At 41.1% G+C, this 20,269-nt stretch overlaps 1 protein-coding gene across 2 annotated transcripts in view; it reads right to left on the bottom strand.

Annotated features, from left to right (window-relative positions):
- LOC124805047 (formin-like protein 20) overlaps positions 1-20,269 on the bottom strand; it is a 241,223-nt gene that overhangs the window by 151,188 nt on the left and 69,766 nt on the right. The gene's annotated exons all lie outside the window — the stretch shown is intronic.

Below are 20,269 nucleotides of genomic sequence, written 5' to 3'. Positions count from 1 at the left end.
CAAGTGTTTCATGGCAGCGTAGCTCAGTTTCATGGGCAAGGTGACACAAATAAATTGCTTAGTCAGAAAGTGTTCCATAGTATTCGTACTCACAATAATTCAATCATAGCAATAGGGATGAACCTCTGAGCCTTTGGCTTATTGTGATGGGTAAAATTGTTTTTATCTCTATTCTTGTGTGTGTGAATCTAGTATGATTGTGCGAACTTTTCCCATTTGTGCCTAAATTTCTTTTATATTTATCATCGCAATGTACCTTGGCATTCAATATAATAATAGCACAAGTGAGTTAATTAAATAGCACGCAACAACACATCATAGTTTAGCATTACTTTGCAAATTCTTAATATGATGTTTTATTTTAATAAGCTATGATAACTGTCATGACTGTTTCTCACACAAACCAACCCCATTTTGTAAGATTATTTTTAATACATCCCACCTGGTGTTTCTTAAGCACAAAAGGCAGGCCTTATATTTGTAGACTTCAGTATGATTATCTTACTTTTTTTTTGTTGAGGCTTAAGCTCCTGCTTGCTCTGACTTAATTGATTTAACATTTGTACTTAAATTGTTCCCATATGCTCATTCCATATATTTCCTTGGATCTGTTTATTAATATTAAAACGTAAGTTATGCTTAGCAATTCAGTGATTAATTCATTTCTTCTATTAAATTTTCCCAATTTTAATTAAATTGGGTGGTGATCCAGCAAAATTTTGCAGCACACAAAACTTACAGTAAACTATAGAGTTTCACATTGACTGACTTCCCCAGTTTCTGCTTGCAAATCACTTTCCAGATAACCATTCACCCATTAATAACCATTTACATGGTGACCCTGCATACAAACATAACTGGAGCTGTAGAGGAAGAGTCAGTAGGTAGGGTGTATTAACTTAATTTTTTTTTTTCCTTTAGCACTTAAACAACTCACACGTTGTTCCAAGATGATTTCTTCTTGTGATTTTACACCGTTGTCCTCGACTCGGAGCTGCATTGTTCTATATCGTGTATATATGTATTTTGTAAGTTTGAGAACTCTCTTGTTTTATTGTGTGTGTGTGTGTGTGTGTGTGTGTGTGTGTGTGTGTGTGTGTTGATTCCACATGTCAGTTTGTTTGTGTTACTTGTATTTAGACTGTGTGTGAAACTTATATTCTGACTTCCTGTTTAGAAAAGCAGACTTCTGTTATGTTTTAGATTTCTACGGCTGTAGATTTTTGATAGTGGCATTTTGCGGAAGTGGGTTTTGCTTATGACGACTCATACGCAGCCCAAAAGTGATAATAGGCATGAAACCGTTGACATGATGGAACAGAGTAATCATTCAGTCGCAGAGGTCAAGCAAATGGGGAGTATAGCAGGAGGGATTCTGTACCTTTCTGATAATAGTGCAGGACAATGATCAGTTTTCAACTGAAAATGTTAGCAACAATACCACATACATAAGTTTTGAAAGCAGACAGACACCATCCACTTTCGTGTCAGAAAGTGCAAGTCCGAACTTAAGTAATAATAGTGAAGTACAGCTGAGTCCCCAAACAACCCTGCAGTAAATTATCAATTTGACATGAAAGAGCTAGTAAGAATATTGCCTGAGGAGAACTGCATGGCATTTGAAGAAAGTACTAAAAAATTATCCAAGGAGAATTGTAAGGCGGTAGATGAAAGTAATAAATAATTATCTGAGAAAATGTCTGAGGACATGGATCAGAAGCTGGTGGATCTTGCAGTAAAGATGAAAAACAATATAGTTGCGGAATGTAATGAGCAGATCCAAATTTTTGACCAGCATATTTGCACTTTGGAAGAGGGATAGCTGCATGCTAGTGAACAACTTAAGCTGCAGAAAGAGTGTCTTACACGGGATTTCCGTGCGCCGGCTGAGTTGTGTAAGCACAAACATGCAGAGCTGCAAACACTTGTGGAAAGGCCAGCGGCACAGGTACCGCAGCACATTAGCGGCCGGGTGGCCACTAATAGTAAAGCGATCAAGGTATAGGAAGCCAATGTTGCAAGCACGGTCAGAAAGTTAGGAGACTTGTTCATTAGCAACAATTGCGACAAGAACGTACTGATCAGTGTAGCTGAGACGGCAGGGAGGAGATCACCACTGAAAACTCAATGGGGTCAGTGGGAAGCAAATATAGATCATAAGGACATTATGACAGAATTGTGTTGAGTGGGTAGTGCATTTAGAGAACTTTAGGTGTAGTACATGCAAAATGCCGTGGATACTTGATGCGCAGTCGGATGGGGAAGAGTGGGGAGAGCGGCAGTGGTGGGGGGCCACTCAGAATACTGTAGGGGAAAAGCCAAGTGCTGGAGAGGAAGTTCTAAAATGAAGCATATACTCTCATTTTTGGGAAATATTAAGTGGGGCCCCTCCATGCCCACACTTCTATGGTGACCATTCAAAAAGATCTGTCACCTCTTCTTTCGTTAGTACCTAAGAAGAATTCCGCCGAAAATGCAGTGATTTATTTTCATCTGGTTTGATAGCCATTTGTAACTTTCAAAAAAGAGTCATGAATGGGGAATTTTGAGTAAAACCTACACATTTCTCTTGCTGCCGTGTTAAAATTTGCTTCTTTTGCCAAAACTTAGTGGAGTTTACACAGTCTCACCTCACTAACAAGTTGTGCAGATGCAACTGCGAGAGAATTCTGAAACAGTGATTTAATAAGTTTATTAAGTGAAGAACTGAGGAAAAGTACGGCCAGCATCTTATGAAAAAGCACATCCTCTGTACAAAATAAACTTATGTTGTTCCGAAGCCCATAGCATTTGCCATTTCACCAGTCCTAACAAATTACATTCTTTTATAGAAATTTTGGTAGTTAGTGGAATAACACAGTAGATAATGAAGTTTTGCATAATAACACAGCAAAATAGTCTCCTCTTTGTGTGCTAACATTTGCCAAAATCTCACTATGATGTCTCAAACAGTTTATGAACCATAAGGAATGTTGTGGATTTTTCACTCTGGCTTTATTGGTGGCACGGTGCAATCACAAATGAGTGTGCTACATCTGATCAATTTTCTTGAGATTCGTGACAGATAGAGACCTCCAACAAAGTATAAAGAAAAATTCAATATGGTAGCTAAATTTCATATACAGCAAAATATCATGTAATATGTAACAGAGACAAAATCATAGCAACCCCTATTTTTCATTCCAAATTTATTCGAATTTCGAGCAGTCTTACTTCCCACATAAATATCACAATAAATATGGGCATTAATGAAATGAGAGGCACACCATAATGAACCTGACATGTAAAGCTACAAGTAAAGCAAAAGTGAAATTTTGTCACCAAATAGTTTCTGTAAAATCGTTTGAGAAAGACTGCAGGGCATGTGGGTCAATTTTGCAATCACTGACTGGCTGAAAGGTGGCTAACGTTTGTCAGCTTCCATTTCTCAACAAATGAAAGAACTAGCCCAACTCTTTGGAATCCTTGGCCACCATATCCTGTGTGACTTATACAATAGAGAGGCTAGTGAACTAGTCTGTAAACACAGACAGGAAAATACAGATCGAGACTCTGGACACGGTGCTGATTTGGACGAGGATAGAGCAGAAGAAAGAGAAATGGGAGTGGTCGCGAGCAATACCCATGAGAGGAAATGCGCGGATTTGATTTTAAACACTTCCTCTCAGTGAGAAATTTCGAAGTGTTTACTTCCTCTCTTGTTTTGCCATCTGGCTCCTTAAATTCATTTTTTCATTTCTGACTAATTACCATTAACATAAATGAGTATAATCTGCATTTTCATAACAGATAAAGGTTGGCCCTCAGTCTTAAGAAATATAGTACCAGATCTAATCTTGTGCTTAGTACTCAATTTCCTAATTTATTTTGACTATTCCTAGTTAATATCTTTTGTTATAGGGTGTTTCATAACTTAAATTCTGTTGTTGACTTATAAACAAATATAAATTCTGTACTAATTATAAACCTTTGGAAGAACCACCACTAGGATTATTTAAATATTTATTGGCTCTATTCAAAAACATATTAGCAAAGCCAGCCCTTAATTAATTCCAAAATAATTACCAGGTTTGTCAAAAGCATTGTTTGCGTAGCTATATCTGTAAGTTTCATTATTTAAACAAATAATTCGACCTAACCTTTGTGGTAGAAGAAACTGTTGGATGGAAGGCATTTTTAAATGTATTAAGTTAATTGAATGAGTTATGTTTTAATTGAAATGTCTATAAATTAAATATCAAACAATGTGTAGTTTCAGTATCTATTATTGTGAGGATATATACATGCCCAATATTTGGTCCCGAGACAGTCAGTCTATGGCTGAATTTCAGATGAGGAACTCATATTGGTTAGAACAACAACAATGCCTCAACTTAACTTTGAAATAAGTGTAACACAAATAGGCTGTGTGTCAAAACAATGACAGTGTCTGTTCAATATGTACTGTATTATTCTGCACGAAATGTGAACAGTGTATTTCGATTTTTGCTGCTCACAGACATTCAATAGTAAACTGCTGTAGCAGTATGCTGATGTTTGCCTGCAACCTATTAATGAGGCTTATCAAAATTTGCCAACAGTTAACTGGCCTTTTTAACTGTGTAATATTGAAGGAGGTGTGTGTGTGTGTGTGTGTGTGTGTGTGTGTGTGTGTGTGTGGTGAACAGTGAAAGTGAAGAACTGTAAAACAACTGTGCAATTGTCAGCTACATCATTTACAGTAATCAGTGTTGTCATTTACAGTAATCAGTGTTGAACTTCCACCCCCCATTTTTCAGCTAGTATAACAACGCAGTACATCGATAACGAGGACTATCAACGAAGAAATAAAGCAGGTGAACTTCACAAACTCTCCAAATGGGATTCATCCTAGAGCTTGGTTACAACAGTTCTGATTTTCCCTTCCTCCTGTCTGGCCGGATTCATACAAGTTTGAATGCATGTGTGGTTACCTCGAGAGAAAGGCAACTATATGTATGAAGGTGGTGCCATGCGATTGAAATTCCGTCAAGGAGTTCCAACAGTTTTTTCTATTGGCTTACCGATGTGAGGTAACTTTCATCAATCAGGCTTTTAAAGCCTGGCTCAGTTATTCGAAGATATACTACACGAAAATCAGTTCTTGTACTTATGGACCCGCAGAACTAATTCGCATTTTCATAATAAAGTTACCAATGACCTTGAGCCATATCATTATTGCACGAAGATCTAAAGATGAAATAGAGGGATTTAGAACCATGCTACATAAACTGCAGTATGATATAGGCGATGGCGCACAGTATAGAGGATCATATTTGCATAGACAGATGTGTCGCAACCACAGTCGCAGCCGTGGCGGAAACATGAGATGGGACCGCATGGGGGGGGGGGGGGGGCCATGACCAATATGAGAATGAAACACATCAGCCTTATCAGAACTGGCATAATAACAACACGGAACATAGGTATTATTACACTAATCAACGAAATCATGTTAACCAACAAAATTATGGTAATTATGGTAAAAGACAGCATTATGAGAACCAAGAAAATAATGGCAGCCACGAAAATCACAGGCACCAAAATGAACATACTAGCCATGAGACCTGCAACCAATCTCGTCGTGAAAGACATGCTAACAACGGTGTCACAGGGCCTCCTACAGGAGTTCAGATCAAGCCAGCAAACCCCAAACACAACCAGCGGTCACAATCAGCAATGACTGTCAGCAAAAGCAAAGGATGAGGCTCTGGAGCAGACTATGGCAAGGCCACATGAACATGCATTGTACAAAAGGGTGGCATTAGGGAGGAACTTTTGCAGAAAGTCTCCTGTGCGAAGGTTATGGCAATCAGCCCAGTAGTTGCAAATGCAACTGGGGAAGTGCGACTTGAGTGCATTATTGACACTGGTAGCCCCCGTCTCAATTATAAGCAAGGTGGCATTTCAGGAATGTGAGGAAGACAATGCTTGGCCTATTTTTTGGCAGAGGGAAACAAAAGTAAGGGGAGTGATACACAGGAAGAGCATTGAAATACACAGGCAGACTCGACTAACTTTTACCTGTCACGGGAAAGAGTTTGAGTTTAATTTTTATACTGCCCACCTATTAAATGTCTCTGTTGTATTGGGAACAGACTTTACGTATACCTTCCATGCAGAGATTGACATGGGTGGAGGAACTATGATGGTCCAGGTTGATGGTAAATTTTTGGATATTGTACAAGGGTAAGTCAATTATTATCCACAAAGTAGTTAAAAAATTTTATTGTAATCAAATAGGAAACTTACGAGAACATCATTTTTCGACATAATCTCCTTGTGTTTCAACGTGCTTGGTCCATTGTTGTACAAGCTTCCTGATGCCCTCATAAATGAAGGTTCTCGGTTGAGATACGAGCGAAGAATGCACTGCTTCTTTCACTGCTTCATCCCAGGCAAATCGACAGCCCCTTAACGCCTGTTTGAGTGTACCAAACAAGTGATAGTCAGAATAGGCAAGATCGGGACTATATGGAGGATGATCCAGTACTTCAAATTTGAGTTTCTGGAGTGTTTCAGCAGTGTGGGCAGCAGTATGCGGATAGGCATTGTCGTGCAACAACACAACACCTTTTGACAGCAATCCTCAGTGTTTGCTTTGAATTGCAGGCTTTAGCCTGGCAGAAAGCATCTCACTGTAATGTACACTGTTTGCTGTTGTGCTCTTTCCCCATAATGTTCCAGTACTGGACTTTGTGCATCCCAAAAAACCGTAAGCATCAGTTTTCCTGCGTACGGTTGGGTCTTGAACTTTTTCTTGCATGGCGAATTTGGGTGTTTCCATTTCATGCTCTGCCGTTTACTCTCCGGCTTGTAATTATGGATCCATGTTTCATCACAAGTAATGATCCTGTCTAAGAAGTTGTCCCCTTCATTACCATAGCGATCCAAATGTTTTTGCAGATGTCCAAGTGCGTTCGTTTATGCAACTGTGTGAACTGTTTTGGGACCCCATCTTGCACAAACTTTATGAAACCCAAGCTTGTTGTGGATGATTTTGTAGGCAGAACTGTGATTAATTTGCAGACAATGTGCCACTTCGTCAATAGCTAATCGTGTGTCTAAGAGAATAATTTCACTCAATGGTTTCTTCATTTGTGGCGGTACGTGGTCGTCTGACTCCTTCATCTAGCGGCCATTTTGGAATTTTTCAATCCATTCGTAGACACTCTGCTGTAGCAAAACACCGTTTCCGTACTGTATCGAAAGTCTCCGATGAATTTCGGCCCGATACGCCTTCCGATCACAAAATATGGACATTGCTCTTCTTTGGTGCAAATAGACAGCGGAGAAGTCATGATTAACAGCACAGCAGCGATAATGAAACTAACCTAGCAGCTTGAAAATTGCAAAGATACAACAAAAAATAAACAGAGCACGTGTCATCAATGTAAAACAAGAGTACTACCAAAATAAACAAAAATATAACTAAATTCCGGATAATAATTGACTTACCCTCATATTTAATGAATGCATATTGCATCATGAATCTGAAGTCAGCTGCCTGAGTTTTTGCGTTCAATCCAAGGCTTGACTGGCTCAAGAGGTCATAGTTCGCTGCATTAATGGGTCGAGTTGCCCGAATAAGGAACACAAAAGAAATGCCATCCTCATTGGTTAATTTGAGTTGGAATGTTGCTGGTGCGGGTATGGAATTGTTTCAGTTCTTGCGGGGGACACGAGCAGATTTTCTCTGAGGCACAAGGTGCAATTCAAGGATTTGTCTACAAGTTTAGGGTACAGGAACATCAGAAGTTCTTTGTTTGCCCATATCCGATTCCCTACGCACATAAGGAGCAGGTTGAGCATGAACTAAATAAAATGGTTCACCTTGTCTTGGACTCCAGACAGATAAACACTGTCATCGCATCAGAGATGGACACGATGGAGAGCCTGGATGAATTGTTACAGTGCTTCCAAGGTGTGAAAGTTTTGTCATTGATTGATTTCCATGCCAGCTTCTAGCTGATCATTTCAGATCATTCTTGTAGACAGTACACAGCCTTTTACTGTTACGGTAATTGCTACCAGTTCTGGCACCTTCCATTTGGGCTGAATGTATCTTCAGCCACATTTATTAGAGGGCTAAACAGCATTTTGCTGGACGACTTATGGGCACAGGTATCACATTATGTTGTTGATATTCTCATCACACAAAAGTTATGCGAACAACAGAATAAAGTGTTCACAGACTACTGAAGGTTTTCGAAAATGCGGGTCTTACTGTGAATTTAGAGGAGTCTCAATTTGGACAGAAAGTAATAAAGTTCTTAGGGTACATTGTATCAGCTGATGGAATACGACAGGACCCTGAGAAAATCGCATTGATAGCGGAGTGTGCAATGCTGCTGCTTAGCAATTGAGAGCATATTTACATCTCTGCAACCTCTATAAGCAGTTTGTGAACATGAGTGTACTTGTCATCCCTCATCTTTGCACCTTGACAGGGAAAAACAGTGTATCGGACTGAGACCAGGAGGCACAAGAAGAATTTAACAAGATAAAGAATGCTCTAATCAATGTAATCCTTCTGTCACATCCTGATCAAACAAAAGAATTTTGTCTCATGACAGACAGTTCTTTGTCTGGTTTAGGTGCAGTTCTCTTTCAAACAGATGATGAGGAAGACTCTTCTTCTTAGAAGACAATTTCTCTTGGCAGCAGAGGGGTCTTGCGCTCAGGGAAAAACTACTCTGTCACAGAACTCAAGGCACTTGCATTCATCTGAGCATTCAAGAAATTTCGGTATATTTGGGTTGGTCAAATGACTAGTGCTCACAGACCACGGCACTCTGCAATTTTTAATGAGCACAAAACACCGATAAGATTATTACCAACATTAGTACATGTGATTACAAAATAACATGTAGTTAAAATAGAAGGTCAACTGTCTGTGATGATAAGGTATTTCTATCATCAGAATCGAAATAAACAATTAAAGAAGACAGATTCATCAGTGAGCTAAATATGAACACTTTTAGAAACAGTAAAGAATGTAAATGAAAAGCACGATGAATTTAATACTATAAGAACAAGATACAAAACATACCCCACTGACTGACTGTTCTTTGTAAACAATGGTGTTAGAAAGCATGATGTGATACTAAATATCACACCAGTAGAGTGATATGTAACACTATGTTTACCTTTCCCACAAATGATGCTCACAAAAAAATAAAACGATATAATGATTTAATAATAGGAGAGCACAACTTCTGTATGATTTTGCTATGTATTTTGCATGTGGAAAGTCATCCTGAGGGATGATGCATGTCTTCAAGGTGGGACAATGATCATGTTAACTTTCAAAACAGGAAGTACCCGCAGGGGGCATTCATCCACTCTGCAAGGATCATCGCCCTACGTCGGAGTAGCAAATCAGCCATTGAGGAGCTACAGTTGTAAACACTGTAAGCAATTGAAGAAACAAGTGAATGTTTAAAAATGTATTAATTCTCTTGTGATACACTGAACTGTCATATTGACATCTGCACTCTTATGTCAGATCTATAGAGAACTGTAATGTCACATACCTATATTACGATAACTTAAACATTACAGCCCGAGATGCTGGAGCTGGCGGTTGTGTGTGTGTGGATAGTGTGTGTCTCTCTTTTACTGATGAAAGCTGTAGCCGAAAGCTTTGTGAAGTGTCTTTTAATTGTGCCTGTCTGCAACATGACATATCTTATTTACAGTAAGTACCTATCTGTCTTTTCCTACATTGTTGAATTAAACATAACGTTTCTGAAGCATGTATAGGCTACATCTTTGAGGAAACTCTCCATATTTATTTCCAAGCATTAATCCAGACTGCAGTACATAGATGTCCAAGAACTCTACACAGTCACAGTCAAGAATAAATAAAAATGTTGAGCAAAATAATGCTAATCGAAATGGTTGCTCCTTGGGATAAAAATAGTATCTTTTTTGTTTGCAATGTGTGCTGTAACTCCCACATGTTACTCCATTACTAGGCATTTCCATCTTTGGCAGGAGTCCTCCAGCAGTGGCTACTGCCACTCGTCCAGCCATCACTCTGAGTATGTGCAGTCGACATATGGCTGATCAAACAGTACTGCACCATTTCTACCTACTGCCTCACCATGCTATGTCTTCAAAGCTCATCTGCTAGCCCTTGGTGTTTGTTTTAGAATTGACCATTAGACCCAGCACCTGCTTCTCTTGTAGTTAGTCTGCGATAAAGATGCGCTTGCCAAAGCTCACAGCACACCAACTGGTGCCCATCTGAACTACGGCAGCTTGCTTAGACTGTGGCCCGAGCTCCAAGCTTCACTTCGCTAGCTGCACCATAATGATCATGTTCTTGTACTCTGCGCTACAATTACCTAGGCTCTAGTACTGGACATTGTTTCTTTTACTCTATTTGGATCAATTTTCGCTAGTGCTTGTAATTTTGGTGTTACTGTTTACGAGTTGTTTCACTGTGTAGTAGTCAGTACAATGTGTTCTGTATTACATGTACGCTTGTTATACTCCATGTAATCCTACAGAATATGGTAAAATTTAATTCAACTGTCGTAAGGTTTTTCCTTGATGTTACAAGGATTTTGGCCCTTGATGTTATTGACAATGATTTCATCATCCATCAGTTCTTAGTAGTCAGCATAGTCAACAGCACATTCACATTTTGTTGGTCATATTCTTCAAATCCTAAAGAGATTTTAATCAGATCAGCCAGTTATGATACAAATTGGCTGTTTGGTGGGTCTTCAGACGGAGTGATAGCCTCATCTGATGGAAAGAGCTAGTGTAAAGTTATTGATAACAGCCCAACTTCTACTGTCATGTACACAATACCCCTCAAGTTGATTTTGATGTTCATTTGCTTTTTCCCAAAATCTTCCCTGATCAGAACCATATGTAGCAATGCCTTTCTGTAATAACATTTTAAACTTTCCACATACCCCTGGTCCACCAGTTGAGGGACTGAGGTAATGAATGGAGGTTAAAAAAACTCAAACATTTTTTCTCTCTTCCCAATGGAATGTTTCAGTGATGATTTGAGCATGACCAACCGACAAAAAACAGTTCCAGAATTCCCAGTTGTAAGCTGATGCTTTTTGACCACAGAGAAAAATACAGTATCATACCATTCTGCAAAACTGGTTCACTCTATCCATAAAAACTTCTGCTTCAAGCAGAAGACAGTATTTTTTTTTTTTTTAATTTATGGCACCACAGATTCTTAGACTTCTTAGGAAAGATAATCTCTGCATTCTGGTAACATTTCTAGGTACCACACTTGTTATCTAATTTGTTTGTCCTGCAACCAGGTCCTGATATTTCATTCATAGAAACTAAGGAAATTGATAGCATTCTCTCCCAGTACAAATCAGTTTTGCATTGTTACTTTTTATACAATTTTTTGTTCACTTTATAATCACATTATTAAAGGGGCTCTTTCAGATGTTCAACTCCTTGAATCCCAGAAAACCTTTTCCATCCTGGGTGTCCCATTACCTAATTCCACACCTAAGTTTTAAAGAACATTTGACAGCCAGAAGTCATTTTAAAACTAGTATAACCATGTAGTTTCTTATTCCTTTCAAGTGCTCTGTAATAAATCAAGGAGCAAATAACTGTTGGTCTTGGCTAAATACTTGAATGAACTATTGATAAACTGCAGTTCGTTTCCTGCCATTTTAAAATTTTTCAGAGCATGCTTCCATCTTCAAAGCCAAATACGCTCACAAATTTTGCAATGAAATCAATGTTCCTTTTTATATTAGATATTATTGCATTTGCAGTTAAATATTCTTCAGCTAAGTTTGATCCTTTCCACCATTCTTCAACTAGCCTATTATTCCAAGTTTACCAGAAACACTGAGAATGATGTGTTTGTATTTGGTTGCCAAAGCGAATAGTACAACAGCATGATCTGTCAGAAGCAAAAGCTGACTTGCTTCTAATGGAATGAGGTTTGTTACATACATTGATTGGTATGAAGAGTAAACTGCTGCAGTGCCACAGTATAAGCAGATGAAAGTTTGAATTTACCAACTACAATAGTTTTGAGAATGAGATTTTCACTCTGCAGCGGAGTGTGCGCTGATGTGAAACTTCCTGACAGATTAAAACTGTGTGCCCGACTGAGACTCGAACTCGGGACCTTTGCCTTTCGTGGGCAAGTGTCTACCAACTGAGCTACCGAAGCACGACTCACGCCCGGTACTCACAGCTTTACTTCTGTCAGTACCTCGTCTCCTACCTTTACAATAGTTTTGGATAACCAATGATTCAGTTAACTGATATGGATAATTGATGTTATATCGTAGTTTATTCAATTGGTGGCTAAAGGCAAGATGGGAGGAGCAGAATGGTTTAACTAACAAATATTAGTATAGGTGAATCTCTCGTAAAGCTGAGAATCCCAGCAAACACATAGTGTTCATCAATCTTATTACATTAGAATAGAATAGAATAGAATATTTTTATTAGCCTTTCAGTATGTTTCATACAATTGGCTTCGTCAAAGTTTACAGAGGGTTTTAGTTTCAGTACGATATTCAAACAGTTACAGAAAGGGGAGAAAAGGAACTAAAGAACTTTTCTTCAGCATTATGAAAAACAATGTTTTGTACAGTAATTAAATACGCACAGAAGAAAAGAATCGCAGTGAATAACTAGCTTATATTGTTGTGACTCGCCGATTATTCAAAGTGCCGCCACGCAATTACGCACGTCCTCTACGTGCGGCGCTGTCTGCCAGCCATGCAGCAGCTGCGCCACCTAAGCGGCCAGCCGAGCAGCGGCCGCTAGACTGAGACTCAGTGTTTAAACGAATGCCGACTTGTTCACAGGTCCACTTACTCAGTGACTTATATGTGTTGTTGTGTTGACCAAAACATATGTGTTAAATTTGAAGATTTAACAATTGGTGATGAGGTATTGGATTTTTCCTTTTCACCGTTGACTCACACAGTTCCATGGCTACTGTCGAGCAGCTCTTGCAAAATCTCCTTGAACAGCAAACGCTTCTAACAGCGGCGATTCGCGATTTCGTCGCGGCATCAAATGCGGGGCGTTTCTCATCGTTGGCTGTACCTCCTTTTCCACCTTACGACGAGACATCGGAAGACTGGTCTGATTATGAAAAACGTCTTCGACAGCACTTCTTGGCATTTCATGTCACGGGCGAACAACCATGTAAGTCTCTGTTCCTTTCCTGGATTTCACCTCAAATGTATCGGTTGTCGTCGCAATTAGCTCTTTTGAAGGATCCTGCGTCTTTGTCCTTTGCTGAAATGTGCTCCCTTCTGTCTGTCTATTTTCAAAAGCAAACGCATGTGGTAGCTTCTCGTGTTCCCTTTTATCGTTGTCAAAAACAAACAAATCAGTCCTATCGCGCTTGGGCTGCTGAACTTCACGGCCTCAGTCGAAAGTGTCAATTTGTTACTGACATTCACAAAGAATCCTATGCCGATTCCATGGTACGGGATGCTATTATCCGGTTGGCGCCCGACAAAGAAGTTCGGCAACGTGCCCTTCAGTTGGCGAATCCGACTCTAGATGAAGTTCTCTCCATTGCGCAGTCTTTTGAAATTTCTCGCGCCGCTGGGGCGCAAATAGAAGCGTGGGGTGACGTCGGGGAAATACAACCTCTGTGCGCTGTTGACGACGCGTGCGGCGCGTCCCCGCCGGCCGACGTGGCCGCAGTACGCTCCCACGCGCAGCCTCGGCCTAGCCGTAAACAACCCACTAAGAAACTGCAGCAAAATCCCCGGCAACTTCCTTCATGTCCGCGGTGTTTTACGAAACATTGACGTGAGGATTGTCCCCAACGTTGGGCTGTGTGTCACAATTGCAAAAAGAAAGGTCATGTGTCTTCCATTTGTAAATCCGACCGCATACACGATGTTCATGAACATGACGCTGATTCTGATTCTGTGTTGTCTGTCAATTGCACTTCTTCCCTTTCAGGGAAGTTATTCCTCACTGTCCAAATCCTTGGTCGAGATGTTCGCACGCAAGTGGATACCGGTTCTGCTGCCACTATAATCAATTCTCAGACATATCTTCAGCTGGGTTCTCCACTCCTGTCCCCTGTCACTCGGCAATTACGGACGTACAATAAACAGAAGATTTCTCTCTTGGGACAGTTTAATGCTGAGGTATCTTACAAATCCGTCGTTCGCACTGTTCCCATAATTGTGGTCGACCAGAGCAACGCAGAAAATCTTTTTGGTTTCGATGCCTTTCGCGTTTTTGGGTTCTCCATAGATGACTCTGTCAATATTGTCTCTGACGCTATTCCTTATGCTCAACTGGATTCCTTGTCGACGACATTTTCGTCCCTTTTTTCTCCTGGGTTAGGCCGTGCAAACGACTTTGAAGCTCATATCACGCTCAAACCTACTGCTTGGCCTAAGTTTTTTCGGGCTCAGCCCATTCCTGTGGCCCTTCGTTATCGGGTAAAACGGGAGTTGGATCGTCACACTGCTTCAGGGGTCTTGCTTCCTGTCACTTCCAGTGAGTGGTCCTCTCCTGTCGTTGTAGTTGCTAAGCCCAATGGTAATATTCGTCTCTGTGGCGATTTCAAAGCCACTGTAAATGCTCAATGCCTCATCGACACTTACCCTATGCCCCGTCCTGAAGAACTGTTCACTAAACTCGCTGGAGGACAGTATTTTTCTACAATTGACCTGTCGGAAGCTTATCATCAACTTCCTCTCGACGCTGCTTCCCGGCAGTTTCTGGTCCTTAACACGCCTTTCGGCCTCTATCAATACCAACGCTTGCCATTCGGGGTTGCTAGCGCCCCTGCTCTTTTTCAGCGATTCTTGGAACAATTATTGCTCCCTGTCCCGGGGTGTATCAATTACATGGACGACATAGCTGTCACTGGCTCCACCACTGAAGAACATCTTCAAAATCTCCGCACACTTTTTAATGTCTTACAGACTACCGGTCTTAAGTGTAATATTCAGAAATCACAATTTGTTCAGGCATCTATCACGTACTTGGGGTTTCAACTCTCTCGGGATGGTATTCGTCCACTTCAACACACTGTTGCTGCGAACGATGCCCTTCCTGGCCCTACATCTGTTAAGGAACTGCAGGCCTTCTTGGGGAAAATAGCATACTATCACAAGTTTTTACCATCTGCGGCGTCGGTGGCTCAGCCGTTGTATCGCCTGTTGCATAAAAACGTGCCTTTTCACTGGTCCGCGTCATGTGACGCGGCTTTCCGGAAATTAAAGACTATGCTGAAACAGGACCCGTGCCTGGCTACTTATCGACCTGGCCAACATCTTGTTCTTGCCACAGCGGCCTCTCAATACGGGGTCGGTGCAGTCCTTGCGCACCGTTTTTCTGACGGTTCGGAACAACCCATCGCTTATGCCTCCAAAACGCTCACGGATGCCCAACAAAAGTATTCTCAAATTGAGAAAGAAGCTTTGGCCATCATTTTTGCTCTTCATAAGTTTGGTGTTTTTCTCTAAGGCTCAAAATTTGATCTTGTTACGGATCACAAACCACTTGTTTCCTTGTTTCATCCATCAACGTCACTTCCCGACAAGGCTGCACACCGCCTCCAGCATTGGGCTATTTACTTGTCCCGTTTCAATTACGAGATTCATTTCCGGCCAACGGCTCAACATGCGAATGCTGATGCTTTGTCTCGCCTTCCCATGGGTCCGGATCAGGCATTCGATAGGGACGAACTTTAGTGTTTCCACCTGGATGTTGCCGAGCAGCGGGTTGTGGACGGGTTCCTCATCACTGGGGACAGGCTGGCGGCTGCTACGGGTTCTGACCCTACCCTCTCCCGGGTTTTACGCTGTATTCAGAAGGGTTGGCCAGATCGCCCGTCCGCTAAGACTTCTGATCTGTTGCGGAACTACTACACTTTGCGCTACCGCCTCACGGCTAGGGATGGTGTTATCCTCCTCTCCACTGACAATGCATCGCCGCGTGTTGTGGTACCTGCGTCTTTGCGTGCTTCGGTCTTGCGCCTCCTTCACCAGGGGCACTGGGGTGTGTCTCGCACAAAATCTCTGGCGCGCTGTTATGTGTACTGGCCTGGCATCGACTCTGAAATCGCACACATGGTCGCTGCCTGCGGCCCTTGTGCGTCACAGGCCGCGGCCCCGAAGTCATCTTTGTCACCGTGGCCTTCACCTGAGAGGCCCTGGGAGCGCATTCATGCTGACTTTGCGGGACCCTTTTTAGGTACTTATTGGCTCCTCGTAATTGACGCCTACTCTAACTTTCCTTTCATTGTCCGTTGCACGTCACCTACCACCGCAGCAACCACCAGTGCTCTCGCCCGCAGTTTTTCTTTGGAAGGCCTCCCCTCTACTCTTGTTACTGATAATGGTCCGCAATTTGCTTCTTCCGACTTTTTGTGCTCGTCACGGCGTTACGCATGTCACGGCCCCGCCGTTCCATCCACAATCCAATGGTGAGGCTGAACGACTGGTCTGCACATTTAAGGCTCAGATGCGGAAACTTCTGACTTCTTCTACTGCTGATGATGTGCTTCTACAGTTCCTGGCGTCTTACCGTTTCACCCCCATGGGCGATCACAGCCCGGCTGAGCTCTTACATGGCTGACAGCCCCGCACGCTACTTCATCATCTGCAGCCTCCCACCTCACGGCCGCGGGTGCCTTCACTTGGCCGGTTCACCGCCGACGACCTCGTCTGGGTACGGGGATATGGCAGGCGGCCAAAATGGAGCCCGGGCCGCATCTTACGGCACCGTGGCAGACGCCTGTATGAAATCCAGACGGACACGGGTGTTGCAGTGCGTCATTCGGACCAGCTTCGGCCTCGGGTGCCAGCAGCGCCTGTTCCGAATGCCGCCACACCACCTTTGGCTCTACCTGATGCTCAGGATCTTGGCATCTCTCAATACTCACATCGCAGCCCTCTCACCGTCATCGCGATGCCAGCACCAGAATGGACGCCACCAGGAGACGTGCCCATGCAGGAACCGGAGGACCATCCTCTGTCAGAGTACATCTACTCGCCTCCTCCTCCAACGGACGTCGACACATCGCCCATGTCTCCTGTCATATCAACTGGACTTGCCGCAACGGGCGGATTGGTGCATGGGGCCCCAGCAGATTCGACCCCTACGTCTCCTGTCATCTCGACCCGTTATCATCGGGGACACTTCCGTCCGTACGGGAAGCCTCCTCCTCGAGACTTTGCGGCGAGTCAAACAACGCCTATGGACGTTAGCCATCTCCAGGACACCTCCATCAAGACCAGTGCAACCATTTCAAAGGGGGGAAAAGTGTTGTGACTCGCCGATTATTCAAAGTGCCACCGCGCAATTACGCACGTCCTCTACGTGCGGCGCTGTCTGCCAGCCATGCAGCAGCTGCGCCACCTAAGCGGCCAGCCGAGCAGTGGCCGCTAGACTGAGACTCAGTGTTTCATCGAATGCCGACTTGTTCACAGGTCCACTTACTCAGTGACTTATATGTGTTGTTGTGTTGTCCGAAATATATGTGTTAAATTTGAAGATTTAACATATATATAATATCAAAACATTTTCTTCATAGCTTAGGTAAAACATATATTTTGATGATTAGTTTCTTAGGTAAAACATATATTTTGATGATTAGTTTCTATGAATTCTTCAGTTGTATAAAATTCGTTGTTTTTTAGCCAGGTTAGCAATGTATTCTTATATTTATTTATTGGTACTGTACGAGCTGGGCATGGTAACTTATTGAAAAATTTTATGCTTGAGTACTTATAGTTATTATGGACTACAGCAAGTCTTGTGGAAGGCAAGTCAAGCAGGTGACTGTTTCTTGTACTGTGTGCATGCACATCACATCTCATGTTCAATTTTTTCAGATTTTCTCTGGCATATATTAGACAGTTATATATGTACATGCTTGGCACTGTCATTACGCCAAGAGATTTAAAATAATTTCTGCAGGACTCTCTGGGTGCTAACCCCTCCATGCACCTGATTGCTTTCCCCTGCCATCTGAAAATACATTCAGCCCCTGGGGAGTTACCCCAAAGCAATATTCCATATTGCAGTTGGGAATGAAAAAAAAGCATAGTATGAGTGGAGTAGCAATTGCTTACTCACACTGTTTCTTAATTTATACAATAAGAAAAGTACTCGTGCTAGTTTACTACATAGATAATTGGTGTGTCCTTCCCATGAGAGCTTTTGGTCTATGATTAGTCCAAGTAATTTCACTGTTTTCTTTTCATTTTTAGTTACTTTGAGATTAAATATTATTTCTTCTGTTTTTGTTTGATTTATGCACAGCTGGTTAGCCTGACACCAGTAATTAGCCATTTGCATCATTTCTCTATTTTTGTCCAGTACACTCTGTAAGTTCTCTCCTGTACTTATTAATGGGCATATCATCAGCATATAGTATGTTCTTACACGGTATGTAATTCGAGAAGTCATTAACATAGACAATGAACAGAAAAGGTCCAAGAACAGAGCCTTGGGGTATTCCTCTTTCTATACGGAGTATTTCTGACCTCTGTTTATTTGCATATACAAGTTGTAAGCTATTGCTTGGATAAGATCTGAATAGTCGGAGTGCGTCATCTTAAATGCCATAGTATTTTAACTTTTTGATGAATATGTCATGTAACACCCGAGTCTAAAGCTTTACTTAGGTCAATAACTGTTCCAGACATTGATACCCTTTTTTCGTACCCTGCATAAACATTGCTTACCACAGCTTCTACTGCTTTTACAGTTGATAGGTGTGACCTGAAGCCAAACTGTTGTTCATTTAAAATTTTGTTGGTTTCAAAATACCTGTATATCTGCTTATGCACACAATTTTCTACTAGCTTGGATATGATTGGTACTATTGAAATGGGTCTGTAGTTATTTGGGAGGTTTCTTTCACCTTTTTTATACACAGGCAATGTAACTGTGAGCTTAAGACCGTCAGGGAATATTCCTTCATCACGTACCCTGTTTGAGAGTGAGAGAAGTGGCATTTCAATTTCTTTTGCTACACATTCAATGATGAGATTACTGAGTCCATAATAATCTTCTGTTTTGGAATTACTTAATTTGTTTATTGACTTATGAATATCATTTAATGGTATTCGGGTCCAAGTGAACTTCTCATTTCTTGTCTGTTTTGCACAAGTGAGCAATGCTTCTGCATCAGAGGCAGAATTGATGGGTGGGGTGGTGACGCTGTTTACAAAATATTCATTGAGAATATTGCAGTCAATACGGATACTCCTTTCTTTATTGGTATTATTAATTTCTCTTTTAATGACAGTCCAGGCAGCTTTACATTTATTTTTAGAATTTAAAATATATTCATAATTTGCACAGCACTTAGCATTTTTTATTTCTAATCTGTAAAGGTTTCTCATTTTAGTGTAATTTTCTTTGTCCCTATCACTGTTATGAGATTTGTCTTTCATAATCATCAGTAGTATTCTGAGTTTGTTAAGCTGTGGGGTGTACCACCTGTGAGTATTTTGTTGCTTATGTGTAACATTACTCAGGTACCTTTTTGTTACCAAGGGGCGTGTCATTTCTACTATATGCTTGATCTCTGTCAGGAAAATGGAAAAACATTTATTAATCGTTTTCTTGTTATCCATTACATGAGTCCAATCCATTTCTTTTAACTGGTTTATCATTTTGTTTACATTGCATTCACCTAGAATTCTATATGTCACTTTTCTCTCTGTAGAACTGAAGGCTGACTTTTCTATTTGAAGCCATAGCCCTTCATGATCTGATATTCCTAATTCTATTACATCACATTGTATGGAGTCTCTTTGTACATTGCTAATTATGATATCAAGGCACGCATTCAGTCTAGTGGGTTTTTCATTGAGACAGTAATAGTTTAATGACTTCAGAGTGTTAATCATGTTAATTACATTTTTTCTCTTTGCCCTTATATCCATGTTAATATCACCTACAATTACAATTCTATGTTGTTTATATTTTGACAACAACAATATTAAAGTATTAATTTTTTCTATAAATACTATCTCATCTGGGATTCGATAGATTGAGACAATTACAGTTTTCTGTTCATGCATTATCACACCGGCTACTTCTATTGTAGCTTCAAGGCATATTCTACTAAGGTCTATTACTGAGTACCTCATTTTCTTATGACTCTTGTGCAATACTTGGATGAGATAGATAAGTACTGCAAGGCAGAAAAACGGCAGACTGTTGATTATCAACAGTATAAAACATGGATTAATTTTGATAACAATTATAAAACTGAAGGGGTGCAGCA

Source organism: Schistocerca piceifrons, chromosome 7 (assembly GCF_021461385.2).
Source record: "Schistocerca piceifrons isolate TAMUIC-IGC-003096 chromosome 7, iqSchPice1.1, whole genome shotgun sequence".
NCBI classification, from domain to species: Eukaryota; Metazoa; Arthropoda; class Insecta; order Orthoptera; family Acrididae; genus Schistocerca; species Schistocerca piceifrons.
This window is presented reverse-complemented; position numbering and strand designations above follow the sequence as displayed.